Source organism: Rhinichthys klamathensis, unplaced genomic scaffold (genome assembly GCF_029890125.1).
Source record: "Rhinichthys klamathensis goyatoka isolate OS25496 unplaced genomic scaffold, OSU_Roscu_1.1 h1tg000181l_1, whole genome shotgun sequence".
NCBI classification, from domain to species: domain Eukaryota; kingdom Metazoa; phylum Chordata; class Actinopteri; order Cypriniformes; family Leuciscidae; genus Rhinichthys; species Rhinichthys klamathensis.
This window is the reverse complement of record NW_026606709.1, coordinates 1,142,528-1,156,540: the sequence shown is the minus strand read 5'-3', so window position 1 is coordinate 1,156,540 and position 14,013 is coordinate 1,142,528.

Here is a 14,013-nt window from a genome sequence, read left to right as displayed (position 1 = left end):
CAGGACAGTTATGTATGTTCAGGAGCAGCGGTGCTAGACTCGGTACTGGGCTTCATGATTAATGAAAGCATTCCCTGAACCCAGTCTCCTGCGCAAAAGAAGCCCTGTGAGTTATTGTGTGCGAAGTGATTTTTTTATTACCTTTTCACACAGAGTTGGGCTGTTTCAGAGAGCAACATTAAGTCCTATAGATCAGGATGAGAAGCCGCAACGTTAACGTCTAAGATGGATGTAAATGTTAACAAATAGTAATGTTATCCCTGAGACCTGAAAACAAAGAGGACAGAAAGAATGATCAGGAGATAGAAATACAAGTAAAACTATCAACTGTCTGGAACTATTTTAAGTGTTGAGTTTTATTTGTAACTCACCCATGATCTACAGTAACATCAGATTAAGAAATAAAGCATGGGAGTCTTTTTGTCTTGTCTTTGGAGCGCAAAAATATTGTCCATTCAATCAGTGGGCAGAAAGCCTTTACCTTAATTTGTTGTGGCTGGTGAGTCATCGTGAGTGTGCCAGGCTTGATGTGTATCGTGCTCATGAATAGTCAGATGTGGTGGCACCCTGTTGAGATAACAATGTTTACTGATACCAAGACAAACAGAGGCAATAAACAGGACAATTAACCATCAGTGACAAACAAACTCAATACAGGACCAAATGACGTCAACATTAAATTACTTCAGTATATTAAACAATATAGCACTCATTAACTCACTCACACACACACACACACACACACACACTTAATAAAGACGATATATTAGGGCTGTCAAACGATTAATCACGATTAATCACATCCAAAATAAAAGTTTGTGTTTACATAATATGTGTGTAGTGTACTGTGTATAATTATTTGTAATACATAAATATCCACACATGCATGTGTATTTAAGAAATATTTGCATGTATATACTGTATATAGACTGAATGTAGCCTATATATAATGTATATTTTATATAAATATAAACATTTTATATATAAATAACATATTTTTCTTAAATATATACATGTGTGCATTTATATACAAAATAATTATACACAGTACACACAGATATATTATGTAAACACAAAATTTTATTTTGGATGCGATTAATCGTGATTAATCGTTTGACAGCCCTAATATATACACTACCGTTCAAAAGTTTGGGGTCGGTACGATTTTAAATACTTTTAAAAGAATTCTCTTCTGCTAACCATGGCTGCGCTTATTTGATTAAAAATACAACAAAAATCAGTTATAGTATAAAATATTATTCCAGTGTAAATCAGCTGTTTTCTGTGTGAATATATAGTAAAGTGTAATTTATTCCTGTGATCAAAGCTGAATTTTTAGCATCACCAGTGTCAGTGTCTTCAGTGTCAAATGATCCTTCACAAATCAGTATAATATGAGGATTTGATGCTCAAGAAACATTTATTATTATTATCAATGTTGAAACAGTTGTTGGTCTGTCAGTTGAACAGTTTTTTTTTTTTTTTTAGGATTCTTTGATGAATAGGAAGTTCAAAAGAACAGCATTTGTTTGAAATAGAATCTTTTGTAACATTATAAATGTCTTTACTGTCACTTTCGATCAAATTAAGCATTGATTTCTTTCCTCCAAAAAAAAAAAAAAAAAATTCTCACTGACCCCAAACTTTTGAACGGTAGTGTATATATATATATATATATTATTGTTCAGTTCTCTTCCAGCATGCTAAATATCCAATTAAAGATTATATTTTAGATAAAACCATAACTTTAAATAGCACATTAAATTAACACTTAATAAAAAAAATAAAAAAAACGTTGAACAAGTGGGAACCAAATTCGTTATTAGTTAAAAATTTTCAGAATCGCTCGGAAAAGATTGTTGTTAAGCTCCCTGCTTTGGGCTATAAAACAATAGTTCACCAAAAATTTTAATTCTGTCCTTGTTCAACTTCAAAACACAAATGAAAATAAATGAAATCTGTTATCATAAGCAATCGATTTAAGCATGCTAAAACCACAATCATGTATCGAATGACAAACAAGTGGCCTCTCTTCCAGTGACTGGACTCTCACTGAGTTCCCAGCAGGAGGAGAGAGCCATCTAAAACCCTGAATCTCCATCATCTGCACTGGCTCTCTATCAGCCAAAACATCCACTGAATCATGAGAAGCACTATTCCATCAGCCTCACTTCATTAAATCCTATGAGAAACCAACAGATCTGAAGAACCGCAAAAGAAGCTAACAGTGGAAATATGCCATTCATTATTCATCCCTCTCTATAATATTTTTTAGCATGATATTGGAGTTTAAATGCAACTTACATTAAATAAATGATGTCTTGAATATAGCCCAGATCCATCATGGTCACTCAAAGTAATGGCAGCAGCTGAATATCAAAGGTTTTATTCTTTAAGTTTAAAGATAAAGGTGGTGTCTTAAAAGAGAAAGTAAGTCATCCTTTGATGATAAAACACATGGATCTCAAACCCCTCCAGAAGTAATCTCTGGATTGCGGACAGTGACGTATCACCATGTCACAATCTCATGAACTAATGGCAGAAATGTTGGTTTCTTATCATGTATATTGATGTGATCTGCTGACCCTTTGGGCATTTGAAGCCACATCTCCAAAGTCAAGCCAAGTCCTCCCACGCGGCTCTTCCCTTCTCCTACCGGCTTTGAAGTTCATTCTCCTCAAGCTGAAAAATTGCAGGGCCAAGTCACCTCAAAGATTTACTCTGGAATATTAAAGATAGGACTTCATAATGCCCTCCATGCAAAGCTATTCTTGGACTTTTCTTTGACCAATAAAGACTTTGTAAACCACACATTTTCTCCCAAACATTTCCTCAAAAGATCTATGATAATAATATTAAAACATTGGTATTAATATTGAATACAACGATTTAAACCATTGAGTGAATTATTTCCTGTCACACCACTTCATACATGAATGATTAGTTTATCTTTTTTTATTTTTTCTGCACTTATGCGCCAAATGCCAGTATAATGTATCCCGATCTTCAAGCAGAAGAAGCTGGATGAAATACTTTCAGCTGAAAAATCACACTGTTGTCCTTCTGCTTTGAATTCTGAATAATTGAATTCTGTTTGCATCATTGATCATCATTTTCCTGTTCAAAGCTGCTTTGAGACATTCTGTATTATAAAGCGCTATATAAATAAAGGTGGCTTGACTTGTACCATATCATCACCTGAAGCATTTGACTGTTTTTGTCAGGAACTTCTTTTTAGCTTTTGGCTGTCTGAAAACGTTTTGGACGTTTTTGGAAATGATGCCGTTGTTTATTTGTGACGTTTAGGAATTCCCTGCTGTCCTTGTTCCCTAATGAGGAACATAATCACCTGTTGACTGACAGTGGGTTCTCGCCTCATGCTAGACCCCTCTCAGGTGACACTGCTGATCCTACAGATTTACTCTGAAGGGGGTTATGTAACAGAGCCTGACATAGCACTGTACTGTAAACACAGCTCTGCTTCTTTTGATAACCAATGAGTTCTTTTAATCAGGTCTGAGGAAAGAGCTTTAACACCCCCCTGTTGCTCTCTTTATTGGGCCAGGGTGATGGGCTAAGTAGCTAAAGTCCAATCCCACCAAAGTCCCTTTGGGATTTCACCCCATGGGGTGCACTGAATCAAGAGCCTGATGGCCTTAGAGGTAGTGCTGTTTTTATTGTGATTATTCTCTGGGAAACTGAAGGTCACGTTGCACTTTATCTAAAAGCCTCATTTGATACTTTTAAACAAATATTAAGCAGTAGCCAACTGCTCTGTGAGGTGGACTGCTCTGAACACAATAGGTCAAGCCATTAAAAAAGAATTGTGTTGAATCCTGCCACCTGCTGGTGCAGACTTGGTAATGTATAACATAAAATCTGCATTTTCGAATCTGCTTCCCTTTTGGAATTTCCTATGGGTTTTTAGAATGGTGCTGGAATGGTGCTTCAAGATGCTAAATAAAGACAGCTGTCACAAGGATGTGTATTTATTTTACATACTTTAAGACGCTTAAAGGGATAGTTCACTTTGAAATTAATTTTTGGTATGTTTTAGCTTACCTCAAGGGCATCCAAGATGTAGGTGTCTTTGTTTCCGCAGTAGTTTCAATTTTGATATTTTTAGGTCAAACCGTTCTTGTCTGTCAGTCATATAATGCAGGTCTATGGTCACCACCTCAAAGAGCATGCACAGAGAAGTCCAAATTAAACATGATTTAATGACTCGTAAATGTAAGTACACATTGATGGCCTAAGACACGAAACGAGCAGTTTGTGTGAGAAAACGAACAGTATTTATATCGTTTTTACCTCTTGTAACCACAGCCACGTCCAAGGCCCTGTCCCAAATGACACACTCCGGACTTGTGGACTTCCTCAGAGTCCACACTTCGGTGACGTCATGTAGTGCAGACCTATAGGGCCCTTAGCGCGAGTCCGCGAGGGCGCATTGAGAGGTATTTTTGGGACAGACTCGATCGTCACGCCGGAAACAGGAAGACGGTCTGATTGTTGTTATGGACAGGAGATACAGGTTCGGGGAAATATGCTGCCTATTGTTGTTGTGTTTACATATGACTCAGTAAAGCCCTGACATTCTGTTCTATTTATTTAATGAATCATGCGATCGTATTATTATGCTCGCTATTATTAGCCTTAGTCATAATGTTTGTATAAACTTGTCATAAAAACCGTAATGATAATTAGACTTAAATATTTTCTTCTCAGCCATGTTAACAATTGTCTGTGAGCGAAATCTCATCCCATTCGTTGTATGATTGGCCTTTCGCAAGGATTCCTGGGTAGTTAAAGTGCGTGGAGCCTGCATCTATGCGGGCTTCGCGGAAGACCGCTTCAAGGGTACAAAGGGGGCGCTGCTGAGCACACTTCAGAGCGTTAAAATGCTAAATGGGACGGCCTACAGACTCGTAGACTCGGCGAGCACGCGCAAATTAAGTCCACGAGACCGAAAGTCCGCATGAAGTGCGCCATTTGGGACAGGGCCCAAGTGATCTGAGGGCGCGGGCGCTTCGGTCTGCGCAAGCGCCAGAAAGCGCCGGAAGTGATCTCTCCCGCGTGTACGTCACTCATTGTTTACACAGAGATTTCGGAAGTGTTACCTTTCACTGTGAAGATCTAAACATATTTAGATATACAGGAAATCACAATGGAAGACGATTTCGATATATCAACAGACAACATTGAATTTTTTTCGCAACTGCGCGAGAGATCACTTCCGGCGCTTTCCGGCGCTTGCGCAGTCCGAAGCGCCCGCACCCTCAGATCACTTGGACGTGGCTGTGGTTACAAGAGGTAAAAAGGATATAAATACTGTTCGGTTTCTCACACAAACCGCTCGTTTCGTGTCTTAGGCCATCAATGTGTACTTACATTTACGAGTCATTAAATCATGTTTAATTTGAACTTCTCTGTGCATGCTCTTTGATCTGGTGACCATAGACCTGCATTATATGACTGACAGACAAGAACGGTTTGACCTAAAAATATCCAAATTGAAACTACTGCGGAAACAAAGACACCTACATCTTGGATGCCCTTGAGGTAAGCTAAAACATACCAAAAATTAATTTCAAAGTGAACTATCCCTTTAAGTCACTGCTACAGGGAGATAGGGAAGAGAGCTGATCGTCCAAAGCCAAACAACGTGTAACGTTGGATTGAGGTAAAAAAAAAAAAATCGGAAGGCATGTCTGAGGTGAGAATATTCACATTAAAATGTCCCACTTCTGATTTCAAAGTGTTCCAGTCATAGTGTTCCAGACAACTTGAAACTCTCCAACCTCCAGTTGAAAATAACCAATGGAATGTAGGAGCTTTAGGCACTGTCACTTTGGAAATCACAACAACGTAGCATAATTAGGCTACACTTCAGGGTTGGCCTACAAACTGACGTTATGAATAAACGATATTGAAATTGCATTTAAGAATTGGCTAATCAATTGATGATATGGAATCTAAATTCAGTTGACCACACCACACAGGATGTTGAAATGGAATTAAAATATGAATTGGAATGACAGAAAGAGGAATTAACAGTTCAAAGAAATTCCAATACAAGTCTTGAAAATGATTCGACACATGGCATTAATATGAGCATATAATGATCAATATGAAAATTACAGTAGGCCTATCTGAAAAAAATACAAATAAATCTTTATTCGAAATATAACCATGTAGGTCAAAATATGTAGCTGTAAAAGAAGGGGAATGGAGGGTGGTGGGAGGATTTATATTTTTAACTCACTTGTCACGACTTTCTTGAGCAAAATATCTTTTGATATATTTTAATAAACCTTTTGAGAAACCTAGCCTCGAGTGTGAGGATAAGATGTGGCACTCGGAGGTTGGGGAATTGCACTGGTAAATGAAAAACAATTTCATCTTTGAAAGGAAGGTGAAATTATATTAGGAAAGCTACTTGAAATCTTTGAAATACCACCCACTTGTACGGCAACCAGGTTCAAGTATACTTTTACCATTTCCCTTTACAAATCAGTGACAGCACAACTGAGGCTAAATCAAAAAAAATACTCCTCTTCCAATAAGTGGCTATAATAGAAAAAGACTCATTCACGGAGCAGAACTGCAGTGTGAGAATTGAATCACCAGTGGATGTAAAACACACAAAAGAAAACAGAAGTGCTTTTGTGAGTGTGGCTCTAATCTGCAATATGGCAAAACCCAATGCCGCAGTTTCACACTTGCATATATCGTATTATCTGCTCGGTACGATAGTGAATTTGTCTTCACATAAAAGACCTATGTTTCATGCTGGGTTTTCTCCTTCAATGTTTTCACCCAAGTAGAGTAAAGGCAGCATTGTGAGAAAGATGAATAGTATCCTTGGATGATCTCTCAAAGTCAATGGACTGAAATATCTATTCTGCCATAATGAACAAAGCCTTTGTCTTCAGCATTACTGTAATAACCACATTCCCTGTGATTCGTCTTTTTTACGCCTGAATAAGATTAATTTAAATTGGATGGTTGTGAAGTTATTTAATTGGTGTGTGTGTGTGTGTGTGTGTGTGTTTGTCTGAGTAATTTCATGTTACATACATTCAGGCCTCATGCGGTGATTCGTCATTTCTGTTAGTTCTCACCGAATAAGCAGTCCTCTATTGATTGCTTGATCAATAGTACAGTTGTAACTTGTAACGTTCAAAGTTCACTAAACAGACAAAGAGATAAAAAGGATATATCATTTGTTAAAAGTTTAAAAACAAATGCAGACATTTCTTGTTTTTTATATCTACCACTGGACACTGAAACCTGAATATTTCAAGAGTTTTTGCATAGATTATTTGTGGCCGTTTTTTATGCACCTACCAGCAGATGGCAGTCTAACACATGTTTAGCCTGAAGACATAAAGAGCCTGAAACTAAACTCACAATGAAACCCTTCAACACAGCACGAGAAAGTTGTGTTGTCCCTGACGTTCAGCAGACTCAGCACCTGTGCTGTCTGCCATTCTAATCACTAAGCATGAATTTATCCCTCATGTTCATGTGGGAGCGCCTGGTGTTTGTCTCTCATTAAAACCTCCCTAGTGATTGGAAATGAGAGGCCACACACTCTCTGCCAACCTCTTCTGCTTTTGCGTGGAGAGGGGGGTCCCAGGGGCGACTGCGTTTTTCAAATATCAGTTCATCAGTATTCAGCTGCCAGTCCGCCATACTGGTCAAACAACTCAGTGTATGTGGCTTCACTGACAACCTTAATCTCTTGACGCAAAAGTACCGGTATATACGTATAGACCTAGTCTATAAGTGAATAATAATTTCATTCATTAGTTCACCCTGACAATGCCTCAATGCTGAAAATTAATTTTGTCTTGAAATATAATACATTTTAATATATTAGTTATTATTATGAAGAAATATGCTGCTTTTCAAAAGTTTGCAAGGCTGCATTTATTGGATCAAAAATACAGTAAGAAGAGTTATTTGTTACAATGTTGGTATATGTTAATGAACAATGTTTATTTGTTCTCCATGTTATCTGAACCGATTTGTCAGCAAAACATTTGACAGCTCGATGGCTGCATCCAAAATGGCATACCCAACATATAGGCGAAAAACAGTGTGTGACAAAAGTAGCACTGATAAAAGAGTGGGCAAAAAGTACCCGGATGACCTACTACTCCCAGCGAGATTCTGAAGTGTGCACACAATGGACACTTTACTGTCCCATGAGGCCATGTGAGAGGATTTGGGTGCGCCTAAATCAACTCCCGAACTTCCTACTCACTCAAAACAGTTGGGTTAAAAATGACCCAATGGTGGGTTGATATAGCACCGACCTATCATATGGGTTAATTTGACCCAATGTATTGGGTAGTAAGTTTTACCCAATAAATTGGGTTATAAAATAACTAATTTGTTCTTTAATCATTATTATTATTTTTATTATTCATACATGTATTATTTATATAATAATAATAATAATGTACAACTTACAAATATATTGAAAATGCTTTCTTTCCATTACATTTAAAGTGTCGAACACTTCTATAAAATTAAGTTATTGGTTGCAATTGTGTAATTAATTCCTTCTTTATTGCATTAGGTTATACTTGCTAATATGTTTCAATTGACACGAATCACAAATAAATAAATAAACAATCAGAACAAAGCTAGTACAGACAATGTAATTGTAAAGTGTCTAAATAGGTCACAGTGTGTTGATTGAACAGATTATAGAGTATAGTGTGCTGTAGACGGCCAAACAGCAGCAGCAGGCTTGGGATACTCAGTGTTCAAAATGTAAAGCATGTATCAACTGCAATGCAATATAAAAGTCAGACTAAATGATTCTAGCTCTGACCTATCTCAGAATCTAAGTATGCATACTCTGTAAAGACACATAAACGTCACTTTCAGTGTTTCTAGTGTGATGAAACTCTATATCGGGAATGAGGCCACAGGTAACCACAGCCTGCTGATAGTGTCTAACAGCACAATTACGAGTGTGATATTGCTTTTATACAACAAATTAAACTAATTCACTAAATCATTCAATGAATCATTGATTCACTTCAATTACCACCCGCTAACATAATGTAACATAGAGAAAGTTAAAAAATCCCCACATCTGTCTGTAATGATGCAAACCCTTTTTTTCCATTCTTGTTTAGAGATGAATCCATTGTTCTTTCTGTTTTAGATACTCTTGGAGATGTTGCATTAAAACCCTGCCAGCGATCCTTCCTTAATTGCTATAAAAAGTGGGCACTTTTGGGTATTATTTGATCCCAATCCCGATCCCAATTTTGATTATACAGTATGTGTGTGCATATTTACCATTTAAAATGTCTGTTTAAAGGTTGGAACAAATATTATTCAGCATTTGGAGGAGGAGGAGCAATGGAGGCAATTCTCTCATGTCCTGCAGTTTTGGGATAAAATCAAGGCTTTGTTATTGTGGGAGGAATGGCACTGAAGCAAGACTGTCTTTACAAGCAGTTGATGCATGCTTTAAATTATTGTGCATTTTGGACATTGAGTATCCCAAGCCTGCTGCTGCTGTTTGGCCGTCTCTACAGCACACTGTACTCTATATTCTGTTCAATCAACACACTGTCACCTATTTACACTTTATAATTACATTGTCTGTAGCCTACACATTGCAAGTTTTTTTTTAATTCTATTATAATTGTTTTTTTTATTATGGATATGTCTTAGTATTAATAATTACATTCATACTACAAACACTCATAGAACACGGATCACAGAAGCGGAGGGCCACCCGGGCCTGGGCACAGGTAACTTTTGAGGTCTGGTACAAATATAACATACAAAAGTAGGCCGATGGCTACTTTAGATGAACTAAGCGATAGTTCACCTAGAAATGAAAATGCTGTCATCATTTACTCACCCTCATGCCGTTCCAAAGCCTTCCGTTCATCTTGGGAACACAAATGAAGATATTTTTAATAAAATCCGAGCCAGTTCTGTTCTCTCCATTGACCGCTTAAGGCCAATTTATACTTCTGCGTCGAGTGTACGCCGTAGTGTACGGCGTAGGCTACGCAGGCAACGCCGTCATGAGCATTTATACTTCTGCGTTTAGGTCTGCGTTGCTCTGCAGTACAGCGCCGAAACGCTAGTTGGCGGCGGAGGGTTTTAATGTTCCACTGTGTTTAGATTCCTCGCGGCAAGAAGAAGAAGATTCCTCGCGGCTGTTTTGAGTTTAGGTTACTACAAGCAATGCCGACTGAAAGAGAGCAGATCATGTTGGAGTTGGAGCTTATCGAGGTGGAAAAGGTAAATTTTTAGTTTTTTTAACAGTTTCGCTGTACTTAGAATTTAAAAATGGCGGGCGGTGCAGAAGAACACGCCGGAAATGCATAGGAGGAAACGCGATGCTACCAAGCCGACCAATCACAGATCTTGCGGTCCGCGTCGTCGCGACGTGTAGTTACATTTTTGAGGAGGTGCGCGTCAGGTTACGGCGAAGGGTACGGCGTATGGTACGCGTCTGTGCGTATGCTACGCCGTACGTACTGCGCGCACCCGACGCAGAAGTATAAATTGGCCTTTACACACTACACACTATATACTCTACACACTTTGACACTTCAAAAAGTTAATAAAGAGATCTGTAAATCGAATTTCAAAAGATTGAATTTAGGCTTTTATTCACATAGACATTGATCAGCAAACATAAATAGAGGCTCAACCGAACCTGGTGCTTTCACATATCTGTAGTTCGGTTCATTTGGTCCGGACCAAGGGCGAAAAATACTTTGTAGCATTTTTCAGGCGTTTTGGTTCACACACTGATTGCTCTGGTCCGAATTAGTTGATGAGTTGATGAAACGAACCAAAATGCAGTCACGTGACAACATCCACATCTGCACTTCGATTGGTCAGAATTAACGTGCGGGGAAATTCCACAGATCTATGAAACCCCCTTTCCCTGAGCTGTTTGCAAAACAAAGTGAACATTTCGCTTCGAGTTTTTGAAAGTTGGGACGTAATATGGTCATCAGACCAAATTTCTATGAGGCTCCGCACCTCCTCACAACTCCAAGTTTGTCCGTGCAAACTGTCAACAAACATTAGTCCTCGTCCCATAATGCGCAGCACAGCTGATTAGGCTACCACAACTGGTTTAGTCCAAAAATGCGCAGTTCTTTGGCAGTTGGGTCTCCAGAGAAAGCGTACCGTCCGAGACCTCCTCGAACGCTTGTTTGGTCTGCTTTTGGTGCATTCACACCAGCCCAAACGACCTGCACCAAGGGGGACAACAAACTCTAGTGCGATTCAACCGAACTAAATGGGGCCCGGGGGCAGGTGTGAAAGCACCCTGCGCTCGAGAACAAACCTCCTTGGTTCTTGCATGTCAAGCAAACATTGAGCTTCCGTTTATCGTAACGGTGTGCACATGCATATTTACATGTGAATAAAAGCATAAATTAAATCTGTTCAGGGTATGCAATCGTGTCTCTTCAGAAAATTTGGACTAAACCACTCAATTCATATGGATTAGTTTTACGATCTCTTTATGGAATTTTCAAAGTCCCCGTGAACCGGAAGTTGCAAACGACTTTTCTCCAGTGTTGTGACGTATTTCCGAGAGAAACGGAAAACTAAAGGCTTGTTCGACTTCATGCAGCTCTGCGCAGACCGATCGGCGGCAGACTTGAAGCAGTGCATGCCGGTTAGAAATTTTGTCCGACTTGATACAGCGCCGATGCCACGTGACTGTGACGTATGCCATCAAAGTACCGCGAGAGCGATTCGAGAGTAGCCGGAGAACTCAGCCAGCGCAGCTTCTGAAGAGCGGCTGCTCTGGGCTGCACGAGCTCTGATGACGACACAGCTGTTCCACGATTGGCCGGATTCACCGCATGACAACGATCACGTGCGTTTCGTGTTTATTCGGTTTATTCTCACACCTTTAGTTCCACTAAAGCTCACAAATCATTTTTTTTATAACAGTAAACACTCTTTTCATGTAGTTGCGATGTATTGTGTTATGTTTATCAAAATAAAACTGATTAAAAAACGTTGATTCCACTTCATTGATAGTAGCTGTAGGCTTATGTTGAACTTTATTCTTGTTCAAACAAACGCTGTATGAAGCAGTACATAAAGTATTGAATGAAAATGTCTCTGAAACATCTGTGTATTTGGCAAATATTGCATTTATTTCACTTCAGCTGTGCTAAAGTATACAAACACCACGTGAGCGGTCACTACGGGAACCAGAAAGTGTCCGACTTCACGTCTCCGTTTGCAGCTCCTCCCCCGCCTGCACGCGGCTACTCTCGCCGATCAGTTACATCCAGCCGCAGCCGATGTCGAACACACCTAAAATGAGGCAAAATAGTGGGCGTGGCTTTTTCCCAACTAGCACCTGATTGGATCTAGAAAAGTAGGTGTTTTCATGCAGCCTGTCTACTGTCAGTTGGAGGGGCGTTACGGATGTTAAGCAGACACCCAAACCGTCAAACCTACATCATCAGGGAAGGTCCTCCAATGCAGAGGGGAGGGGAAATTTCAGATTTTGATTAAAGATAAGCCAAACCAATTTTTTGTGTGGATTGACTTACATGGATGTATTGTTCACCACAAAACGATCAATTTAGCCAAACAAAGTAAGTATGGTCAATTTTGAATTCATGGGGACTTTATGATTAGTTCACTTTCAAATAAAAATTGCCAGATAATTTACTCACCCCCATCACCATGTCATCCAAGATGTCCATGTCTTTCTTTCTTTAGTCGAAAAGAAATAAGGTTTTTGAGGAAAACATTCCACGATTTTTCTCCATATAATTGACTTCAAAGGCAATCAACGGTTTGAAGGTCCACATGTCAGTCTCAATGAAGCTCGATCCCAGTCGAGAAATAAGGGGTTTATCTAGCGAAACGATCAGTCATTTTCTTTTTAATTACATACTTTTTAACCATCCGTCTTGTTGTGCCATCTCTGAGATGCGCCACGCATTACGTCATCACGTTTTTGCGTAATTTTTGTTTACGCAAAAATTGCCTTTAATTTCAAACGATATTTTACATAATTCATTTAAATTAATATTTTTTTTGGATAGTCTCATTTATAACATTTTAGACATTCAAAAATAGCCGTATTTCTAACATTAAAGAGAATATTTTGTCAGAACATCAAGTAGATCACATGTTATTTTGTTTAGTTGTCTAAAGGCACCTTGACAACTGATTTAAGGCTGCCCAGTGTCTGCTCAAAAATCTGTTTAAAGATGTAATGCTGCATAAAAGCCAAACTAAATTATGAATACCCTAATATAAATACTATTGAAATAGCTGTTTAAATGTATTTATTCCACCTCTTAGCAGCAACAGTCTGTGTAAAGACACCTAATTGCCACTTCAGAAGCCCTTCTGTGCCACCTTTACAGTGTAAATTTTGGCATAATTTATTGTTTTCAGAATTGTGAGAGAACCAAGATCTCTATAAAAAAAAAAAAAAATAAAAAAAAAAAATCACCCCCCAACCTGTAGTTCTGTAACCTGCCATAAAGCTATAAAAAAAAAAATCATATTTCAATTTGGAAAAATTCTGTTTCTGTTTGGGTCCTGGACGCTGACTCATTGGTCATGATTAATTCACAAATGAGATCAGTTGTTTTATTCCTGAATGAATCAGGGTTGTTGAAAGAATCTATTCAATGACTCATTTACAGATTGTGTCATTCACTTGACATAAGGATGTAACCTTCATAAAGAGTTACTGAAAATACCCACCACTGATGCACAGACTGACACGGACAAGTAGGAAAAACAAAACCCTTTTGGAACACTGCTCAGCCAATTCAAATCGAGGCTCGGATTTAACTTTGTATAATGCTTGACTTCAATGCAATAATAGCCTACTCCAGAGGCTGTAATTCCAGCTAACATTTTAATTCTTTGTGTACAGGAACTTGAACATTCCTCACATTCCAGGAAGCCTTTCAAGCCTATAGTATTTACTCAACTTCCTAAATGATAGCTCTTTTTACT